The sequence below is a fragment of the Nilaparvata lugens genome, chromosome 11 (assembly GCF_014356525.2).
Source record: "Nilaparvata lugens isolate BPH chromosome 11, ASM1435652v1, whole genome shotgun sequence".
Classification (NCBI taxonomy): Eukaryota; Metazoa; Arthropoda; class Insecta; order Hemiptera; family Delphacidae; genus Nilaparvata; species Nilaparvata lugens.
In genome coordinates this window covers 12,645,196-12,669,963 of record NC_052514.1, presented here as the reverse complement: position 1 = coordinate 12,669,963, position 24,768 = coordinate 12,645,196, and the positions used below count along the sequence as shown (strand labels likewise).

The 24,768-nt window shown below is 36.0% G+C and overlaps 1 protein-coding gene across 1 annotated transcript in view; it reads right to left on the bottom strand.

The window, feature by feature from the left end:
* LOC111058177 (protein sprint) overlaps window positions 1–24,768 on the bottom strand; it is a 154,506-nt gene that overhangs the window by 59,717 nt on the left and 70,021 nt on the right. The window lies entirely within an intron of this gene.

Below are 24,768 nucleotides of genomic sequence, written 5' to 3'. Positions count from 1 at the left end.
GTTTTCAAATAATGAAATATTTATTAGAAATATAGGCCTACAGAGAAATATAGCCCTAAAGTAGGAATACACTGAAACAGATTTCTTAAAAATCATGGAAATAGATCATTTTTCTTTTACAATGACAATTTCATCTATTTCATTGGGGATCATATTCTAATTGGGAAATAACTTTCAGTGAGGAAGCTGAAGAAACATTGAGCTGTTCCCATAATTCTCACCAACTCTGTACATACATTTTTGATTGTCTGATTGTGCCCTTTCTTTTGCTTTCACTGCGACATCTTGCAACTTGTTAATTCTCACGTTGAAATTTATGCAATAACTCACTTATTGTGCCCTGATCAATATTCTATATTTAAGCTTCAACTATAACACAGAGAAAAATATATTCTTTATTACTCCGTACCCGTAGCCATACTTTCAAGACAATTTTGCTACATTGTTCTACTGTAGAAGGAATTATACTACTGCTGTTTAAACAAAGTATTAAATCAGTATGAGATTCTAAGGATTCGTGTAGATAGACCCGAATTTTAATTATTCATCTGATCCTTGGGGAGGGCCTAGGCCCCCTGCCCCCAATGCCCCCCTAAATGGCGCCCCTGATGGAATGGAAAAGAATATTGACTTTTCTATTGATATGATTAATGATTTGATGTTACACTATCAAATGAAAACACACTGTTGAATTTTGTACTGAAATTTCCAATAATAGTAAACATTTAGTAACCATACTCATAGTATAAACTCCAGTTTTAGAACAGACAGTAGATTAATGACAAGAGATTAGCTCTTGCAGTAAGGATTTTCTGTATTCAATTTAGGATTTCGTGATTCAATTGACGCTCCACATCTCATACTGTTCAATGAAAATTAATAAAATTATTTATTTCATATTGAGAGGTAGGCATAACTTATTCAAGAAAACGCTGAAATACATGAGTGATAGTTTCTGCTGTTATCATGCATAAAAATATACAATACATTGCTGCTATCATTTTAATGAATTGTGTTTGAATAAGTATAATGCATATCAATACTCTGATAGATTGGTTATTCTATGCTGTTACTGCTTTTACTAATAACTGATTGCTATGTATAAACACGCTTCTAGATTGATTCATCAGTTTTGTGGTGATTAGATGAAACAATCTCAGAACAAAATACAGCAAATTGTATTTCATGTCAAAATTGGAGTGGCCGTAGTCGAGTGGATCAGATGCTGGTTTTATGATTCAGACGCCCGGGTTATAGAATTTGTCGCAATCACTACATTCAAGTTCATAGATTCCAGATTTTTTAAACTTATCTTGCTGTACATTTAAATTTGGTTTCAAATTGTGCATTTCACAAATAATGAATTGGAACTGATAAAAAAAAATCAAATTTAAATGTACAGCAAGATAAGTTTAAAAAATCTGGAATCTATGAACTCAAATGTAGTGATTGCGACAAATTCTTTATCAGACAAACAGGTAGAAATTTCCATATCAGGTTTCGAGAACATAATTATCCAAGCACTAAAATCTGAAAAATATATACAAAAGTCGGCATTTGCTGAACACTTGACAGATTCAGGCCATAATTTTACAGATATAAATTCCAATAAGAAAATACTAAATTATGGTAATAAAAGTGGAAAACTGAATGTCGAAGAATAATTTCATATTTATAAAGTAGCAAACAGAGATAAAATAATAATAAACTTAATCCAATTAGACACCAATAAACCCATTTTTGATAGAATCATGCGAATTTACAGTCCTAAGTTAGTTAATAAAATCATATGAATACACTAACATATGATCAAAATAAGAATCTTCCAGACGTATTTATTTATTTACTTCATATCACTTGAAAATGGCATAAATGTCTGAAACATGTTGTGATAAAATATTTCAAAAAGGGTACTGAGATTTTTATTTTTCTTTATATTTGTGTTGCAAGTAGCCCTATACAGAAAAGAGATATTATTACTATTTATGTCAAAAATTTCAACATATCTGATAATAACATAGGGAAATGTTTTATTCACATAAAATGCTAGTATTGGAATTGTTAGAATAGAATTCATGAGGATAAAATAAAACAGATAAATATTATACAATAATGAGAACCAGTGCATTCAAAATAATCTAGGCTACAAAGTGAAAGCAACAAAATGCATCATTGACTATTCACTATTATTGAATTGGATTTCTCAGGTTGAAATCTATTTCGGATATCATTTGAGACAGCTAATGAAGGCATCAGTCCAACAGACTCTACTGAGCCAACTAATTCCAAGGTCAATCGTCTTGGCACACACTCATTCATACAACATGTTTACTACTATCTTAACTTCTTTCACGTCATTCATAATCTCTTTTAGTGGTTGTAATTGTGATGAAAATCACCTATGCCTTACAATAGTAATTTTAATAGTATTTTACAATAGTAAGTTCTATCCCGATCATATTCATATGATGTGTAATTGTATTACCAAATAAATAAATAGTGGTCAATATCATTGGCTGCATTTCTACTACCAGACAAGGCATTGAAATTGAGACCTGGGAGCTTGAAGAGGTCTTGGAAAGATCTAGGAAATCGTTGTCAAGCACTAAATTAAGGTTTAATAGAAAATTTCGGGGAAGTTTTACCTAATACCTGAACTTGATTATCAGATTATCAGAGTTTTCAATTTTTGAACTTCAACTGACACAATACAAGTGAAAGGGAATTTTTTACACTCAGTAAGATTATAACAAATCGTTTGGATTGGAGACACATCGTACTTCTTTTGGAAGGGTGATCACTTGAGGCCGGCTCCACTATAAGTTATGAGCTACAAAATAAGGCTACTTCCCTAACTCATAGAAAAGAGAAACAATACTTAAGGAAACAATAAAACAATACGTTTTAAGTACACCTTGCCTAAGTTCGGAGCCCATCGAAAACTGTAAGGACACTCATTTCTCAGCATCATCCCTGTTATCTGCTTTCAGCCCACACGCCTCATGTGGGTATTAACCTCAGAAAGAATCTAATTGAGAAGTACTGTACTTTTCAGAGAGTAAAAATATATTGAAATAATATTAACAAGGCAAATAAAATCAATATTCAAATCAGTCAATCGCCCTAAACCTGAATGTTGTTTCATCTAGTCAATCAATACCTAAATTTTGTCTCTTCTTCTTTAGGTACCTTCTTCATTACGGAGGTTGGCTACCATCACGGCAATTCTTACTTTGTTTAATTCTGCTCGGAAGAGGTCCTGTGACGAGCAGTTGAATGCTTCCCTAAGGTTTCTCAACCAAGACATTCTCCTACGTCCCACTGAACGCTTACCAACAAGTTCACCTTGTATTATGAGGTGCAGAATTACGTACTTAGGTCCTCTCATAATGTGCCCCAAGTATCTCAACTTCCTAATATTAATGTCACGCACAATATCCAGTTGTTTACCCATACGTCTGAGAACCTCCGCATTTGTGACTTTATCTGTCCAAGATATACGAAGCATATGCCGGTAGGTCCACATCTCAGACGCCTGAAGTCTGGCCTCACATTCCTTATTCAGTGCCCATGCTTCTGTATCATAGCTTCTCAAATATTTAGGGTAGTTCAAATCTGAAATGTGACTTGCCACATCTGTGACCTGTCCGTATATGGAGAATATTCTACGATAAATATTCTTTTGGTAGATCATTTTCGAACTTAAAAGACAAATCAGTCAATGAATGGAAAGAGGCCTCTGTCAATGAAATAATCTGAACTACTCTATGAAAGTTCTCAACTGTAATTCCAAGCTCCGTTTGCACATGCTTCAACGTGATTGCGATCTACAATATCAGCTCCTTGTCCATTTAGCAGACCACAGAAAAAGCAAATACTGAACCGGAAAAAAGCTCTCGTTCTCCTAATGACACCATGAGTCATACCAGATAGAGAGATAAAAAGAGAGTGTGTGAGTGAGAGAGGGAAATTAGAGGCATTCGTGCGTGGAACAGGCAAGGGAAAAGACGCACCTTGCATTAAAAGGCACAGGGAGTAAGGGACCAGGCAGGCATTTAGGGATAGGGCTTCCCTGTCCCTTAGGAACAGATGAGGGAAAACAATGATGTTGTCTCCCGGTATGGTTTGCTTGTGGTTGGTTTCAGTTTTCCTGCCTTACTTTTTTTTATTGCCCGGGCTCCGAAAAAAGCAGAAGGGAACTGGGAGAGGGGAAGGGAAGGGTGAGAGGGGGCGAAGAATGGAATGGTGAGGAAGTGGAGAGGGAAGAAGAGGGAGAAGAAGGGAGGTTTGTGGATTGTGGATGAAGATGAGTAGAGATCGGAAAAATGAGAAGAAGAGACAAGAAGATGAGAAAATAATAAAAATTCTTTCAAAATCGAAAAAAATAATAATGATAAGATGGAGAAGTTTGTGGAGGAGGAGTGGAGGGGAGAAAGGGAGATACAGAAGAAGAGCGCAAGGAAACGGATAATAGAGGGACTGAGTGAAGAAGCTAGAAGGAAAGAAAATCGGTGGTAGGAAAAGGGATAGATTAAGAGGATAAATGAGTAGAAGGATGACAAGAGTGAGTTTAGAAGATAAGATAAAGTAGGAAAGGAACAGAAGGAGGTGATAAGAGGGTGAGTGATGAATGATATGATGAAGACTGGGAAAATAAGAAGCCTAATAGAGGAAAAATGAGAAATGAATGACAAAAGATTGATTGATTGATTGATTGAGTACTTTATTTATGTAGATTACAATATATACTGGCTTATACGCTTAAATACAATAGCTTACAATACAGCAAAGTTATAGATGAATTTACATAATATAGACTAAGAAAATAACTATTGAACTGTATATGATATGAAAAAGCAATTTGTAATATAATAACTATAGATAATAATCATATTGTTATGCATCTACATAAATTGGCGGAGCTTTGGACATATCAATGTCCATTCTTTGGGAAGAATATTAAAAATATCCTCCCCACTAACTCTCTACCAAAGAAGGAGAGAAAGAAGTATAAGATGCACTAAATGGAGGAGGATGAAGTAGGTATTTGAAGAACTAAAAACAGAATGAAGGAGAGTATGAACAAGTGAACAAGGACAAGAAGATGTAGAAATTGGAAGAAGTGCAGGGGATTAGCAGATAAAAAACGGAATTTAGAGAGAAAAAATATGGAGACTTAAAACTTTTTTAAGGAATTCCATGTAGTGGGATGCGTATTTATTTCAGGAGATCAGGAATATTACTAGCCATAGTAGGAAAGAAGTAATGGAAGACTAGAAATTTCTGTATGAAGGAGGAGTAAACAAAGAGGAAAAAAACATGAGAGCGAGAAGAGGTAAAAAGAAGAAGAAAGAAGAAGAAGGTAAAGAAGCAGAAAGGGAAGTAACACTGAGAACCCAAAAATGACGAGAAAGAAGTGAAGTAAAAAACAATGGAAGAAGAAGCAGAAGAAAAAGAAAAAGTAGAAGAAAAATTAGTAGTAAGAGGAAAGAAGAAGAAAGAGAAAAAATCCCAAATGGGTGCCTCACGGGAGCCCTACTTTCTATTGTGCGTGTGTTTTTGGAGTTTTCTTATCCAGAGCTCTTCTGCTCTCTGGAGTCTCTCAATGTATTTATGTAGTACATGCGTGTAGTATTTCGTTCTACCCTCTCTTTTATTACTCTTTTTCACTCTCTTACGCGATTCTCACTCCTTCTCCCACATTGTCTTACTTTCTCTGTCTTTGTCATACTCACTAGCATTTTTCTCTCTTCCACATGCGATTGAGATTGAGTGCTAGAGAGGACTTAAAAGTCCTAACCCCGTCTAATAAACGATGTTTTCATTCTTTTCATTTGTTCTTATCATCTCAACCATCGCTTTTTTATTGTACCGAGGTTCTTATCAGATGCTATGCTCCTCTGGCACTTTCTAGTCTTATCTGTGATGTATCCTATTCTTCATACTACAGATTGAATCTTATATTACAATAGAGATTTATTTTATTCTGAGGTTTCTTCCATCAAAGAGAAGTTAGCACTAGATCTTCCCTTATCTCTGCTTTTATCAATCTCACCCATCATCATACATGTCAAACCTATCGGCAAATTATCACAGAGCTTTCATTTTGTAAATATTTTCATCATTCACTTGTAGGATTCGAGTTTGGTTGTAGTGAATTCAGTTATTGTTTGTGGAGTTCGGACAATATTTTTTAATATAGATTTTTGTGTAGTTGAGAAGTTGATATTGTGGTAATTATTCATATTGAATGAAAAAGACTAAGAAATTGTCAAAAACCACAGATTTATTGATACTTAGAAAAGTATCAATAAATTATAATATATTTCTAAGTATCAATAAATCTGTGGTTTTTGACAATTTCTTAGTCTTTTTCATTCAATTCAATATAGATGTTTGAAATCTATTTGTGAAAGAGCATCAAAGGATATAGGGAACATACTCTTTATGGGTATAAGGAACTTAAAGAAAGAGCTTCAAAGGGTATAGGGAACATACTCTTATGGGTATAAGGAACTTAAAGAAAGAGCTTCAAAAGGTTTAGTATTGTATGCGAAGTGCTTGTTCTATTTATTATTTCTCTTTATTTCGTTCTATTCTCTATTATTTTAATCTATGCCTATCGTCAAACTATTTCAGAATTTTCATATTGTAAATATTTGCCTCATTGAAAATGAAGGGGATTTGAGTTCAGTAGCGGTCGGTTTAGTTTCAGTTTACTTGAAGAGTTTCAAGTGTCATAGTATTTTGTGTGAAGTGCTTTGCTTAGTTCTATTGAATTGTTCTGTCATAATTTGAAGAGTACGTACTGTATATAGGCTACAAATTGCGTCTTCTTAACTTTGCATAACTCGCGCAGGATTAAGTTAAATTTATACACACTGTGGAGCCAATATGACCCCATTTCATCCCTAATTAATTCTAGCATACTTGAAATATTTTTTCTCACAAATCAGTTTATAGAATGAATTCAATCACCTTAGAGAAGATAGTACATACATGTGATGTCAGTAAAAATTGCATCTTCTTATTCAAGTGCATTCTGCTATCATTCTCCTCATTTCACCAGTTTCGTGTTGTTTTCCACCTTTCCTCGACCGTCCCCCATCTCTATCTCTTCCACTGAAACATGTTTTGTACCGTGTACCTTGTTTTCTTCTCGTATTTACTTTGGAACTGGGGCTCCATCAACATTGACTAAGGTGTAATGGAAGGGCTCCCTCCCATTCAAGTACATCAATACTCCTACTCCTTTTCGTCGTTCTCTCTTCAAGAATTCTCTCGTTTACACTCTCTCTTTCTTACTCTCCCACTCCCTCTCTTTCTCACGATCACTCTCTCTCTTTCTTACGAGTTCTCTCTGGCTCACTCAGTCTCTCTCTCATTCTCTCTTTCTCTCTCTCTCTCTTCTCTCTCTCTCCTCTCTCTCTCTCTCTCTCTTCGCCCTCTCTCATTCTTACTCACTCTCTCATAAACACACACACACACACACACACACACACACACACACACACACACACACACACACACACAAACGCCCACTCCTTCTCTCTCTCGTTCTCACTAAATTTAACGCACACATTCAAGATAGCATATCACATCCTTCCCAGCTCTACTCCACAGAAACTCATTACAGCGAATCAGGTTTCAGACGTGTTTGTCTCACCCAGCTACTTAGCAAATCCAATAAGAGGCCTTTGTTGTGTGCATGAACGATGATCAGACGGAGAGCTGTATTTCAAGTAGCTACGCTCCAAACTGGAAAGTCAATCTCATAGATAATTAAGTGTTTGGTAACCAGTTTTTGGAATAATTAACTGGTAGATTCATTGCATGATTAGGTGTATCAAGTATTGAATAAATAATATTATTGTATGGTTTATATAAAATAGAATTTTAGTACCCTTTGAAATTAATAAAATAAATGGTGTGATCACCGAAACTTTTTTTTTTTTTTTTTTTAGCTCTACAGCCCATTGTGGGCTTTGGCCTCCTCCACAACATTCCTCCAAACGTTTCTATCCATTATAAATCCTCTCCATCCTCTATAACCCATCCTTATCAAATCATCCCTTATCTCATCTTCCCATCGAATTCTTGGTCTGCCTTGTTTTCTTCTTGAGTGAAGCTTCTCTTTAAGCACTATTTTTGGCATTCTGGTTTCCTCCATCCTATAAATATGTCCGAACCACCTTAGTCTCTGTGCCTTTATGAAGCGTACTATACTACGGCCTTTTATTAATAGTTCAAGTTCAGCATTGGTTCTCCTTCTCCACTCTTCTCCTTCTTTTACAGGACCGTACACTTTTCTAAGCACCTTTCGTTCAAATACACTTAAATTATGTTGGTCTTCCTTAGTCAAAGTCCATGATTCAGAGCCATAGGTAACTACAGGTCTTATAAGGGTTTCATAAATCTTAAGCTTGCTGCTTCTACTGATGAGCCTGCTCTTTAGAAGCTTCATGTTGCTGTAGTATGCTCTATTTCCCGACAATATTCTTTGTTTGATACTGGTGCTCATCATATTCTGATTATTCAATTCAACACCCAGATAGCTGAAGTTTTTCACTCCCTCAAACAACCTATTATCGATTCTCAGACTCTGTGGAACCCTTCGCGCTTGACTTCTTGATATTTTCATGTATTTTGTTTTATTTTCATTGACTAGGAGACCAATCTTTTGTGCTTCTCTTTCTAGTAATTTATACGTGTCCTGGAGGATATCTTTTCTTCTGGCAATTATGGCTACATCATCGGCATAAGCACATACTTGATACATTTTATGAAAAATGCTGCCTCTCTTGTCAATGACGTCTATCACACGATGTAATGCAACATTGAATAGGAGTGCTGACAGTCCGTCACCTTGCTTTACGCCAGTGTTGAACTCAAACTTTCTACTTTTTCTAGATCCAACTTTTATCATGGCCGTAGTCTTGTTCATTGACATTTTGGCAAGTTTGATCAACTTCTTCGGTAAGCCATAATGCTCTAGTACTTTCCATAACTCACCCCTTATTATACTATCGAAGGCTTGTTTAAAATCGATGAATAAAATGTGTAGGTCGAGGTCATGCTCATAGAACTTTTCTGTGATCTGTCTTATTGTAAAGATTTGGTCTGCTGTCGCTCTTTCAGGACGGAAACCACACTGATACTCTCCAATGATTCGTTCTACATATATTGTCATTCTTTTGTTGATTACACTTGAAAGGATTTTATAAACTACACTGAGCAGAGTTATCCCACGGTAGTTGGAGCATTCTAGTTTATCTCCTTTCTTATAAATGGGACATATGAGGCCTATGTTCCAGCATTGCGGCATGACTTCTTTCCTCCAAATCATACATATAAGCTCATGTATGTTCCGCACTGTGAATGACTAGCGTATTTTATCATTTCAGGAGGTATATTATCTTCCCCAGCTGCTTTGCCATTTTTGAGCTGCTTAACAATAGCCTCTATTTCCTCATATGTTGGCTCTGGTACATCATCTGTGTTGATTGGTGGTTCCTCATCCCCGTTTCGACCACCCTCATCTTCATTGGTCTCTGCTGATGTTAGCAGTTCTTCAAAGTGTTCTGCCCACCTCTCCATTACATTGTCCTCTTCACTTATAACTTTTCCTCTTTTGTCTTTGCAGGAGCTAATTTTGTGCCTATATTCTCTATTAATTTTCTTCATAGCACTGTAAAACTTCTGTGTTTCATTTTGTCTGTACAAGCACTCTATTTCTCCCAATTGATTCTTCATTGCCTCTCTTTTCTTTCTTTTACATGTTTTATTGGCTATCGCGCGTTTCTGCTTGTACTCCTCACAGTTGCGTCTAGTCTCCCTTTGAATCATCCGAGCTCTTGCCTCATTCTTCTCTCTTATTACTTCTCTGCACTCATCGTCGAACCATTTCTCGTTTCTCACCCATCTCTTTTCACCGATCGCTTCATCTGCTGCTTCTTTCAAGCCAGTGGCTAGTTTGGACCATACTTCTTCAACCCCATCTGAGCCTAACATGTCTCTGGTTTTAATCTGAACAAGTCTAATGTAGTCATTTCGATTCTGTTGATTTTTAAGTTTTTCGACATCCCATCTCTTACTTGTGACTTTATGTATTTTCATCATTGACAGTCTCTGCCTAACCACTGCTTTGACAATGAAGTGATCTGAGTCACAATTAGGACCTCTACAACTCCTTACATCAATAATTGATGAAGTATTCCGAGAGTCCACAAGTACATGGTCAATTTGATTCACTGTTATCGAGTCTGGTGATTTCCAAGTGCCGAGATGGATTTTTTTGTGTGGGAATTGAGTGCTTCTTATCTGCATCTTGTTTCTCATTGCGAACTGGCTGAGTAGAAATCCATTCTCATTAGTTTTCTCATGTAAGGTATGTTTTCCAGCCACTTGCTCAAGATAACTTTCCTTCCCAACCTGTGCATTGAAGTCACCCATAATGATCAATTGATCGTATTTACATATCCCAGCACATGCTGATTCCAACTGTTCATAGAAGTCTTCCTTGATTGCTATATCTTTTTCGTTTGTGGGTGCATGTATAGATAGAACTGATACATTTCTAAATTTACCTCTGAGGCGCACTCTGCAAATTCTTTCATTAAGTGCTTCAAATTCTATCAGGGCTCTCCTCAACTTCTTTGACAAAATGAATCCTGTTCCAAATGCTCCAGACCTTTGCTCATGGCCACTATATAAGAGAGAGAAGTTCCTCTTATCAATTCTGCCTTGTCCTCGCCATCTCACTTCTTGGAGTGCTACCAAATCAAATTGATATTTCAGAATCTCCTCTGCAATTTCACTCATTCTACCTGCCCTTAACATTGTTCTCACATTCCACGTTCCGAGTACCAAATCATTATTTCTTTTCGATTGCCTATTTGTTTTTCCTGAATTCCGATCCGTCCGAGGCTGTTGTGTAAGTTTCTCAACAAAAAGCTTTTTACGGTGAAGAGCAGTTAACACCTCGACCAACCCCCAACCTGGAGGACCAGGGACTTTTGTTTAGAGTTGCCATCTCCTAGGCTCTCGCTTCCACCTCAGCTTACAGAGTGTAACCTACCCTGGATTTGATTCGGGTTAACTCCCTAGGCTCTTCCGCCCTCTCCGCCGTTGGGATTTCTCCTCATCCGCCTTCGAGGCCGTTGGCCGTTTTGCTAGTTTTGGTCCACCCCGGCTATTTTATTTCACCGGTACCACCCATATCTGGGAGGCATTCCCCTATCCGCCACCTGGGGAGGCACCCGATGGAGGACTAGCAACCCCTCACGGGATCACCGAAACTAGTAGTTACAATTTGTAATCTTATTCAATTATTATATTAATTTCAAAGGGTACTATAATTCTATTTTATAAATACAAGAAAGTAGCCTAGCCCTGAGTTCATACATTTTAAGATTGTATGGTTTCGTGTGTGGAAGTTGTTTGAACTCGAAATTGTGTATGAATCGAATCATCAACTCTACATAACCATTGGAATGTTCATTTCAAATAAGTGTTCAAAGCAGTTTCGAGTGAATGCCTGTTGTTTTCTCTATCAATAAAAGGTAAAATCAGAGGTGATAGCTTGGATGAGAGGTTAATCCAGAAGATTAGTAGTCTAATCATTCAGATTAGGCAAGTAAGGTAAGTGAGGCAAGTAAGGAAGTGTTTTAAACCGCTTGAGGTTCCATTAAACTGCCCCTTTTTGTGAGCTTTGGAATCACTTCACTAGGGTTCACAAACTACAAAAAAGTGCTGTTCAATAATTGATCTCACATAAACTAATACAATTGAATTAAATAGTTCAATAAGTTGATTTTCATTGATTAATTAGTTTAATTCAATAAATTATTTAAACAGTTTGATTGATATGATTAATATTATAAATAACGTTTCAGAGAATGTGATAATAGCTAATAGCTAATAGCCTAAAACTATATGCAATTCAATGAACCTAATTTGTTAATGTAGGTTGTCTTGAGTCCGTCTGATTATTTATTTTATCAATTCAAAATTATTTTGTTGGCGTCTTCCAAAATACACCGATTAAATCGACAGAGCTTTGATTTGAAAACTCCGTTTCCGAATACACAACATGCGGACGATGAGAATGAGGCGTCACAGCTCAGCCTATGGCAGAGCAGCTAGAGAAAGTTGAAGCAGTGGGGAGGAGTCAGTCTATCTGTCAGCCAATCACAGACATCCTTCTTATAGGGACCTCAGCCAATCGTGAAGCAGCAACACAAAGTATTTGAGGCATTTGGGGGTTTGTGGTGATCAAATTAAGAAACATTTCATAGAAGTTGATATTCTAAACTACATGGGTTGAATAGGCCTACAACTGAACAATAAATGAAAAATATGATGAACTTAACACACTTGAAGTACTTGCTTCTTCGATTTAGTATGGGGCTTATGATTTTATATATAAAAGAGGTGTTAGTTGCACAAAAGCCAGTTAAATTTCAAACGTGATTAATTTCACGAGAACCAATAGAAGAAGGCTTCTTTTCGAAAAAAACCTTCTCTGATTAGTTCTCGTAAAATTAATCACGATTAAAATTTAACCGGCTTTTGTACAACCTGGCCTAAGTAGCTTTAGTGAGATTCAGGTTTTAATCAGCATATTATCAAGATAAGTTTGCTATCCTTGTCTGTTATTGGACGAAGTTATTTGCTATCCTTGTCTGTTATTGTTTTAATCAGCATATTATTAAGATAAGTTTGCTATCCTTGTCTGTCATTGGACAAAGAAGATAATATTATAATTCTATCCTTTTTCAACTCTGAACTGTAGTCAAATTAAGTTTCTTGTAGACTATGTACAATAAACATTCACTATAATTGAAATTAAAATCACCACCAGCAAAAGTACAACTTTAATATGATGAAACAATCAAAATATTAAACATAAATTATGAAAATTTCAAATAAAATAATGGGAAAATATATTTTCTTCACGAATAGAATATATTCAGATATAATTAATTAATATTGTCACACGAATCAAAAATTAAAAGATCAGATTCATATTTTCAAGGAGATTTCTCATGGTACTGAAGGGGCCCACTATACAATATTATGAAGTTATGATAATATGATTAGGGAATAAGAAGAGATTATGTAGTACATCAAACTAATATGAAAGAGGAGCGCATTACTGAAACAAGACATGTCCTTGTCGTACATTTCAATTCAGTCCCTCTTCATTTGGCTCCGAATCACTTCACAATCTTCTTATTAAGGAGACAAGTGAGTATGACAAGTATTGACATGATGTCCCTATGTAAGAGAGAGAGGGGACAAGTATTGACATGATGTCTGAATGTGAGAGAGTGAGAGAGTAGAGGGGAGCTGTATGTTGTCAAAGGCAGCCGACTGAGCTGAGAAGGAGGAGGAGAAGAAGGGGAAAGATTGCCTCAAGGGACACAAGAGAAGACGAATTGTGTTTACAAAGAGGGAAGGAGAAGTGGAGTAATGAAGGGGTGAGAGAAGAAGTAAGAATCGAAAAAAGTGTGAAAGATAGAGGAGGAGGAGGGTAGGAGGAGAAACGGAAATCGGTAGAGAGAATTGAGAGAAATTTATGAACAAATGACAAATAGAAAAAAGGGGGAAAACCGGGATATAGTCTATGAAATAATGGAGAAGAAATAAGTATTTGGAAGGATGCAGATGGTGAAGAACGTCAGGTTTACAAGAAAAGTTGAGACAAGGAAAGATAATATTAGAAATAATTTTGAAAAATTGGAAAAATCGAACTTCCAACAGTACAACACCAATTTCTCAATAAAAATAACTCTATAGATCAAATTATTTGCGGAAAAGAAGTAGGCCTACAGGTAAATAACGGAAATAATGGAGTTACTGATAATTATTACAATAAGGAACATGAAAATACAAGAATTGGGAAAACAGGAGGATATGAATGAAAAGGAAAAATGAGAAGATGGGAGGCGGAAAAGATTACCGAGATTGGAGAAGGGGAGAAAGCCATTTGAAATATCTATGAAATAGAGAAGAGAAATTGAATATATTTAGGGGGGGGGGAAGATGAGAATGAGGTACGATGGAGAGAAATTGTAAGTAAGAATGAGTGAGAGAAAAGGAAAAAAATAGATGGTGGAGATAACTAGAAGGTGAAGTATAGGGAGAAGAAGATGAAGGAATTGAGAACGTGGGATAAGACAGGAGGACAAGAAATGTTTGATTTTATTCATTTTTACTCCCTTCTCGACATTACTTCTACTCAGTATGAATATTGTAACAATATGGAGGTGAAGAAGAATAATGAAAGAAGTTGCAGATGTATAAACACGACAAGATAGAGGGGAATATAAGGAAGGATAGCGAAAATTATATAAACTAGGAAAGAAGGAGTCCGAAAATCACAAGAACCTAAGGAAACTGAAAAAGAGAAATTCGTGGGCTCATGACTCAGAATCGTGCACATGCGATAGAAGGAGGTACACAGCAGATAAAGAAGTCAAAGGCAGGCCCAATGACCTTCGGATAATACTGTTTGAAGCAAGCGAATCGAGTATTTTCTCTTATTTTTGCTGCCTTTTGAGGGGTTGGCTCCCCAAAGCCCGGGGGCTACCGACACTGTCACAAATAAATAAAAAAGGAAGTCGAAGCGAAAGAAACTGCAAAAGGGGAAGAAAAATAAGAAGAAGAAGGAGGAGGATGAGGAGAAGCTACCCTCGTAAATTTTCAGTCACCCACGCGCCACTGGTTAGTTTCCCAGTGCAAAAACAGGGGGACACAATTGCACACACTGAGGGGGCTATCAACAAAAACACTGAGCCTAGAAGAAAAATACTGTTCGGGTTGCAATGCTTTGGGGAGAACTGCAATTTGATCTTGAGGGCATCGATAGATGATGATACAATGAATGTATTGGCAACATTTGAGAACAGTGTTGGGACAGTTGCATTCAGAAAAAATATACGGTTAATAGGGAACCGTAGGTTGGATAGTCCCCGAATAAGTCAAGCTGAAAAAGAATGGAAAGTAGCAATGTCATGAGTAAAAAAATATAGGAAATGTGGTGAAAAGTATCTAATACTAAGATGGCGACAATGCCAGTTTGGATTTCATTTCTCATTTAAAAGTTACTGTAATGCAGATGGTTCTTGAAGAATATGGTTCTTGAAATGCATTGCAAAACCTTTCTGTGTTGTAGGTAAGGTGATGTGGTAGATGGACCAGATACTAAATAAACTACCCTACGTGAAATTAACATGACCACTTATCTATTAAAATTCCATAAATTAGTTCTGTTTACTACAAGATGTACAGTCTGGATTGAACTTTTTACTCGCTGTTCGTCAATTAATCTCTTTGAACTTTCACTATCCTATTTAATTCTGTCTTTCTTTACCTACCTTCCTACCTTCTATACCTACCTATTTATAACTTGGCTTTATTCATCAGAGCCATTTGATTTAAATTGTCTAGTACTCTTCAGTTCTGTTTCTTGTGTATTGGTTGCGGCATATTCTACATAGATCAAGTAGGCCCACTCTAAAAATGAGACTACATCGAAGACTGACATTTCTCTGAATTTATATGTAGCACAATCATTGTAAATTATGAGTATCGAATATAACAGTTGTAGCCTACACTAACTAACACTTGTAAAAGTTCATCGTATCAATAGCCTAGTTGTATGATGAAGCAAGCCTATATAGGAATGGAGACTGTCTTTGTCGATTGAATCCATTGACATACATACTTGAAACTATCAACACGAGATAAGGGGATTCAAAAGGGGATAGTTGACAGATTTATGTAAACTATTTTCTTTTTGGTACGAATAGATAATCTGGTTTATCACACATTTCATGTGGATCGCCAATTAACGAAATAAAATTTTCAGTTTATCGGTGACCTTTTCTATACGTCTAAACTACTGTATTTAAATAGTCTAATAATTTGCCAAATTTACATACAAAGATATTATTTATCTCTTTTCTGTATAGGTCTACTTTTTATAGAAATAGAAAGAAAAATAAAAATCTTAGCACCCATTTTGAATTATTTAATCACAACATGTTTCGGACATTGAGATATTATTGCTAATCAATGGAAAAAATCGTTTGGCATGGAGATTTGTTACAAATGTTGATTACTTTCCAGTCTAGAAATGAGAAAAGATTCCAAACATTGACTATTTCATTTGGAGCAATAAAAACCCATTTTCACAGGAATAACAAATAATGATAGAAACAGAGAAATAAACAAAGCCCAATTGGGTTGATTCCTCTACATTTAAACTTGGACATTTCCAAGTTGGTCGTTTCTCTAAAACAATTCACTAATTTGTGTGAAAATGAAAAATACACGAGCAATCCAGTCAAATCATTAGTTAAATTTAAATTGAAATTTATTTAGTCCAAATTAGTTCTCCGTTCAAATGCATTGAACGCATTGAATACATTTTAAGACATTATTGGACATTTTAAGACATTATTGGACATTTTAAGACATTATTGGACATTTTGAATAATTGAACCTACATAATTTATGAGCTTCATCCTTCTTATCCACATCGTGACTATGCCATAAAACATGAAACCTTTAAACAAAGGGAAGCAAACACAATAACTAATTAGGCCTATCTAAGTTAACAATAAACTGAAAAGTGCACAAAACAATACAATGAATTCACACTTTCTCAATCCATTGAACAACAGCTGGCCATAGTGAACAACCAAATGAAAACATATCATTGATACAGAAACACTGTGAATACCAAGATTCAGAAGAAAGGGAAGTAACAAGAAGAAAGAAACAGAAGGAAAGGACAGGGAAAACTGAAGCAAAAACGAGAATGGGTGATAAACTTTTCCATTATTAGAATTGCGCCAATCTTTTGTTTCACTTGTGAATGGATTGGAAACTTTTCGCGGCTGGCAATTCTCTTCTTCTTCTACTCATTCTACTTTTCTCTTATTTGCTTTCCTCAACTCTTTTGTCCTTTCCTATTCTTTGGTCGCTTGGCCGCTTTTCACAGTTCATTTGTTTTTCAGTAGTCATTATGGTCTGTTTGCTGCGACTCATACTTTTCCCGATTTTTTCTCCTTCTTTTTAACGAGTCCACCACTCCAGGAAAGAAAAAGAAAAAGAAGAAGAAGAAGAAGAAGAGGAGGAGGAGTAGGAAGAGGGGGAGAAGAAGAAGAAGGCGAAGAGGAGGAGGAGGAGGAGGAGGAGCGAGAAGAAGGCGAAGGCGAAGTTTGCAACTCATCCTACTTCAGAGCACCGGAACCAAAAAGGCTTAAACTTTCACCGGTCGACGTTTTTTTGGATGAAAATTGCTGTTGTGTTGGATTGAAAGCGAAACTCTGTCATCAGCTACGCTGATATTGGTCGAGCGAGCACTCTAGACGCTACTAAAACGCGCTAAACGCTACTAAAACACGCCGAACTTAGTAATAGAAACATTTTATCCAGCACAAATCAGCTCAACTAGACTAGACAGTGCTTCTTGTAAACTATTTCATCCAGGAAACTATTGTTTTATATTTGATACAATCATGTTTCAATAACGGAAATTCCAAAAATAGCCATGAAGAAAAAAATGAAATTTGATGGGAATCCCAATTTATGCCTGTAGATGTGGACAATTCCTACTTAATTCGAAATCTGATTTGGAAATGCTTTTCAATCTTAAAACCGAATAAATAACGAGTTGTGAATATCGATCATCATATTCACCTCCGTGAAACTTTTCACCACCGTTCAATAGGCTTAGGCATCTTATAGCCTAATCTTGTTCGGACTTAGTCGTAGATTTAAATTAAATTACAATTTTAAATGATTCGTTTAAACAATTTTATAGGTCGAATATATGAACATTAATTGTGTATTGTATATGTAATTGTTCTAATGTAATAGTGTACCAATATAACATGAAAGCATACCCTAGATTTTTCTTCACCACCTGAGATATTTCATAACTCACCACTTGAAAAAACGTGAAGATGCTAAACCATAAGATACTTAACTTCTTCTAGTTTGGATCTGACAAGAAGACAGTCATTTCAATTCACGGTAAAGTATGCATAGATTGACGTTGAAAGAAAAGTATTGAACCCGCTTTTCATTACTTGCCTTGCTGTTCCACAAACAGGAGATATTCACAATATCATGATGACAAAATACGAGATTGTAACCAACCTTGTAAGGTTTTCGTCGACTATATACAGGGGATGTTGAGATTGTCATACCTCTTACTGACAGAGAAAGAGGAATAAGTTGGATCTAGAGAGATTTCGGAAGAGCAACACAGAATAAAATACAGTGTGAGAGAGAGAATGATAAAGCGAGAGAGAGAGAGATTCTGGTCGGATATGAATGTGGAGTAGACGACGCGGAAAAACAATTTGCGACTCATGTCGTTGATCCTTTGAGATACATCCCACAAGTAAAAGACATACAAGTAAGAGAAGAAGAAGAAGAAGAAGAAGAAGAAGAAGAAGAAGAAGAAGAAGAAGAAGAAAGAGAAGGATAGGAGAAGAAGGATGATGATAAAGACAAAACACAAGCTTCGTATGTGACATGCACCGCAAACCATAGTAGTTTGTTGGCAACTTGTAACTTGAAAAGTCACCCTCTTGTAAAGTCACAAAGGTAGAAGATGCAAAGTACGGAATATATCTATAGTTCTAACAGATAAGGAAATATGCTTGAAGGAGTACAGTATATATAGATATACGGTGTGATGGAATAAAGGAAAAGACGTGTTACGTCAGTCTATTGCTGAGAAAACTCATTCAGGTTATTCGACATCTGGAAATATAGGGGCTTCAAAGCATCGTACAGAGAATGCTGAGATGAAGATTTTGAGGTTATATGTGGCTCACTGTACTCCCATGCAGAATATATGGACTTTTCACGGTTCATGCTACCTTGCAGTTCATATCCTATTGGAATATATCTTTCCTACATAATACCAAATACATATGTTTCTCTTGACTGTGATAATTTGTGGAAGATGACTAAAATTCCTTTCATATTATAAGCCCCTCATAATCTTACAATGTCTCTTAGCTACCTAATTTTTTCAAGAACTAGATTTACGAGTCTTTGAGCATGACAGCTTAGAAATTATAAATTATGTTTCACACTTCCTTGGTATGAAAGAAGGAGATCAAAGGTCTCCAAAGACTGAACCGTTTCATTTCCTATGGTGAGGAGCAACTTTCATATAGAGGAAGAGAAAATTATCGAGTGGAAATGAATAGATTAGTAGGAGGGAGAAATACAGAGAGCGGAAGAGGAAAGAAGGAAATCCAGCAACAGATACAGAATAAAATAAGGGTAAAAACAACAATTGTAAGAGAAATTGTAAACAATGTAAGAGAAAGATAAATCAATTGAAAAAATTGTAAGAGAGAAGAAAATTCTAAAGGAAGGAGTGAGTATTAGGAAGACTTGTTACAAAAAAGGAACAAGAAGAACAAGGAGTAGGAAGACGAAAAGAGAGAATCTTACTGGAGAAAGAGAAGAGTGGGAGTGGATACGAGAAAGGATGAAAACAAAAAGGTGAAAGAGGTACATTTAATCACTAATGATGAGATTTCATTACTAAATTATGAGAAAAGGCAGAATTAACAACAATGTTTGTTTTTTTTAGTAAAAATAGACTAAATTTCAGAAAAGTAAAGTCATAACCCTATCTCGAATTTTTTTAATGTTATCTAAATTTTAGGGAAGGAAATAGTAGAAGGAATATGCGAAGTTTTTCTCGACCGGTCTGTGTTTTCTTGTAAAGAAGAAATAATTGAATGAATAGAAATAATTACTACGAGTTTTAAATTGATAATCAACCAATTTTCATACAGAAAGGTTATGTATTAGTTCTAGTTAGTCATGAGAATTCAATAATGGAACGTCAAGGCGTGAAGCTACTGGCATAAACCAGTTGAGGTATGAAACAGTCCTGTCAAGGAAATTTATTGTAGCCTTAATTACCAAAGGAATGTGCTACAGGAATTAAATCGGTTTAGAGACTTCTACACGTATAATATGACTAATTAATTAGAATAACTGGCTCTAATGAACTTCATGATTTGATAAAGAATTCAAAAGAGAAAAACGTTCCCACGACAATAAACAACGTCTGATAAGCTACTAATGAGACTCTGTGATGTGAAGATCTTCATGTGAGAAATTCCGTACGTTTCTTACTTTACTATGCTAGACTGGAAATTCCTTGATTTTTTTCTCACATTTCGAAAGAATTTGTTATTAAATGGCTTTTAATCGAGAATTATTTCTGACGCATTCCATTCAACAGAAACGTATAATAATGAGGTGTCAAGAATTTCTCAGGAAGTGAAAATAATAACATCGAGTGACCTGGCTGGCTCAGGTCTGGTGTCAGAGTTTTCAGGTCGCAACTGATCAATTTCAGGGCCTCTAACATGACCTAACGACTGCTTTTCAGGCAGCCGGGACCGACGGCTTATCTAAGGAAGTGATAAGTTGGGAGAAGCAGGCACGCCAGTTCGTCAACAAGAAAACGAAGATGATTCACGATGATGGTTGATAAGAATGGGAACAAGAAAAAGGGATCATGGATAAAAATGGAAAGAGGAAATAAATGAAAAAGATGCAAAAGGAGAATAAGAAAAAAGGTAAAAGAGAAAAGCTAGCTGTACAAGGGGCCCAGCTAGGAAAAACAATGGGAAATAGAGAGGGTAAGTTGCAATTGAAACAAACCAGATTGAACAAAATTGTTACAAGCTGAAATTGAAGTTTGAAAATGGCGGTCACTGATTGGCGAACGATGACAATGTGACATCAGAACTCAGCCAATGGCGGAGCAGCAAGAGAAAGCTGAAGCAGTTGGGAGGAGTAAGTCAAGCTGTCAGCCAATCACAGACAAGAAACATTGTTTTGGGATCTCAGCTGATCGTAGAGCAGCTAGAGAAAGTTTCGGAAGAATTTGGGATTTTGGGAGGGGTCAGTTGACTCCTCTCAACTCTCACTCGATCACAATAATAAGAATTTTTGTAATGTGTTAAAAAGCTGTCCTAATGTGATTAACAAACTAAAAATCGTTAACGGGTCAAAACTGGAGAAAGAAAAGAAAGTAGAGAACAAAAGATGAATATGAGCAAATGCAGAATAAGAAGGAATATTATTTTGCTTAACTTTGTATCATGTATTGTTATTACTGTATTTTTATTGTATCATTTTTGTTATTATGGCGAGATAAAATTTTAATATCGGGGACCGAGATTCGCTCTGGAGTACAAAAGCATGAAAAATTTATTATGAAAGAAGAAATTATAATAACATTCATACAAAAATGTTCTATCTAATCACAGTAGATTGAGATTAATTCCCAGAGGAATGCAAAAATTTCCCTCACAAAGGCCCAGTTGCACAAAAGCCGGTTAAATTTTAAACCTGATTAACTTCACGTGAACCAAATCAGAGAAGACCATTTCAAAAAGATGGATCTACTGGAATTGATCAGGATTGAAAATAACCCGGCTTTTTTGCAACCTGCACTAAGTACCTGATTGAATGATTACAAAAGTTCAACAGCTGAGTAATAATTTTGACATAGTCCCACACGCATGAGCTCGCTCACTCACTTCCATCACCAACAGACGACGAAATAATTATTATCAGCTGTTTTTCCAAGGATGGATAATAATTATCCTTTTAATGTCCTTCAGCGAGTTTTCCCAGGGATGAGACCTAGTGCAATCGAATCTTTATATTAAAAACCTACTATGTTCTGAATTTCGTGAGAATCGTTAGAGCCGTTTTCGAGATCCGGTGAAATACAAACATATACACATCCAAACATACAAACATCTGAACATCTAAACATCTAAAGATCTGAACATCTAAACATTCAACAATATAAACAGAAGTTGCTCGTTTAATAGTATAGGATATGATTTGATTTGAATCGGGAAAACGGAGAAATGCTTTAGAGAAGAATTAGGAGAGAAAGAGAAGCTAGAAAGAAGAGAAATAAGTAAATGAGGTGAAAAGGTAAATTGGAGGAGAAAGATGGACAGAGAAACAGAACAAACAGGAGAGAAAAAAATACAGAAGAATAGCACAAAGTTACCTTATTTTTCTCACCCTATCATTTTGATGATGTACTTATTGAATTCTCAATGTTTCTAGTTAGACGAAATTTTTTTATCTCACATTGATTGAAATTTAAATTTATTCACAACACTGACATGTTTTACAAAATTAATCATATTTATGTTGTTCCTCTTGTATTGTAATAAATTTTATAAGTGAGAACTCACCATTGAACTGTCAATTATTTATGATCCTTCATCCAAATCTTTTATAGATTACGAGTAACAATATAATTTGTACATCAAACCAATTTGCATTATATTGATACAATTTCAGAGATGCAGTCTCATTCATCATAGCAAACAGAAATGGTTTTAATTAACTTTTTAATGCACTCTGCGATCATCTGAATCATAAACTAACGACAATTTAAAATTAATGGCTTTTCCGAATGTCATTTCCATTTGGATCTGTTATTACACGATGAATGCTTATTGAGGAAGCTCCCCCCCCCCCCCCCCCCCACCACTGAGAACTGGGTTCATCTTACATTTAGGAGTAGAGCAGGCTAAAAAAGAAGAAGAGAGGAAACTGTTCCGATAACCCTAAAAACATAATTTTACGACCGGCCATAATTTCTCCACTGGTTTTCGAGGGAATGAGAAAGGGAGGGAATGATAGCGGAAAAGGAGGGTGGGAGAGAAAGGAGAAGTGTAAGAAGATGGAGAGGAATTTGAAGGAAGAAGTTGAAGATCATTGAAGAGTGAAGATGAAGATCGAGAAGATTGGGAGGAGGGGAAATACGCCGGGGGAGAAGAGAAATGAAGATGAGGAGGTAGTAGTTGAATGAGAATAAGAAGAGAAGGGGAAGAAGAAGAAGCAGTAGGAGGAGAAGGATGAAGAGGAGGAGGAGGAGGAGGAGGAGAAGGAGAATAAGAAGAAAAAAAGAGAAAGAAAGGAGAGGGAAGGAAAGGAAGAAGGAGAAGCTGAAGAAAGAAGAAGGAGTAGGAAGAAGAAAAAGAAGAAGAAGAATAAGAAGAAGAAGACGAAGAAGGAGAAGAAGCAGTGGGAGGAGAAGGAGTTAGAGGAGGAGGTGGAGGAGTGAAGGAGGATTAGGTGGAGGAGGAGTAGGAGGAGGAGGAGTAGGAGGAGGAGGAGAAGAAGAAAGAAGAAGAAAAAGAAGAAGCAGAAGAAGATGTAGGAAGAAGAAGTAGGAAGAAGAAGAAGAAGAAGAAGAAGAAGAAGAAGAAGAAGAAGAAGAAGAAGAAGAAGAAGAAGAAGGAGAAGAAGAAGAAGAAGAAGAAGAAGAAGAAGAAGAAGAAGAAGGAAGAAGAAGCAGAAGAAGAAGAAGAAGAATAAGAAGAAGAAGATGAAAAAGAAGAAAAGAAGAAGAAGAAGAAGAAGAAGAAGAAGAAGAAGAAGAAGAAGAAGAAGAAGAAGAAGAAGGAAGAAAACGAAAGAAGAAACAGAAAGAGGAAAAGAAGAAGAGGGAGAAGAAGGGGGAGGAGCAGAAGGAGAAGGTGGAGAAGGAAAAGGAGAATGAGAAAAAATACAAAATTGCAAAAAGTTGAAAGGTAGAATCACTCAAAATAATATACATGAAAAAGGAATGGACGAAGAGGATACATTGGAAGAAACTCATTGGAAGAAGAGAGGGAAGATAGAATAAGGGAGACAGGGAGTGTAGACAGGAAGAAAAAGTGAAGTAGAAGACGGCTGATGAATTAAAAGGCAGAAGAAGAAGAAGAAGTTTGGAAAATATGATAGAAAGTAAGAACGAGAGGGAGTGAAGGTGATAAACATGGTAATGAGACGAAGGGACAGGATAAGGAGGAAAGGGAGAAAATAAGTAGTTGAAGAAGAAGAAGAGACTATTGAAAAACCTTTGTAGAATATTAAGACAGATAAGAAGGAATTTGAAGAATAAGAAGACTGGAGAAACTGAGACGCTAGTATGGAGAAAAAAGTGAAAGAAGGGGGAACATGAAAGAAGATAGAAGACAGTATAAATATGGTGGAAGAAAGAGAAAGTTAGAAAAGAGGGTTGCAGACAGAAATGAGCCACCCTCAGTATCTTTCAATTCGTTTTCAAGCCGTAAATTTTGCGTGCCGTGTAATTCGAGCTTTCCGCTTTCTCAATATCCATATCTTCGAGAATACGATTCCTATAAACTACATCCTTGATATCTTAGAAACGTTTTCACCAAAAACTTCGTTTTTGCAAGTTTTTTCAACTTCCAGCTCTAGATCCATTATAGATATATGAATGATAACGTGGGATTGATAATCCTCCAGAGACAGCCTAATATCCTAGACTAGTTTTTGCCCAAAATCTAGATTTTTCAAGTTTTTTATCGGTAAAATAAGATGAGGATGAACATTTTTTCCTAAAAATAAGCACAATATTAGAGATTGATGAATGAGTGATGATAGGGACGTGGGAATGCTATAACGGCTTTTGTCAAAACTTCATGTTTTTTGTCAAATTTTCCAACAGACAACAGGATAAACGAAATGAAAATAACCCTGATAGAGATCATATTGTGGTAGCTAGTCTATTTCCTTACGTTTTTAGGAAATACCATACAAACAGGAATAATAGTATAATAGATATAATAGGAATGCCTTATTATAAAAGTGACGGAAACCTGTTTGTATGTTTATGGGAAACGGGATGTTATGCTTTAATTTTCATTCATATCTTTTTCAAGA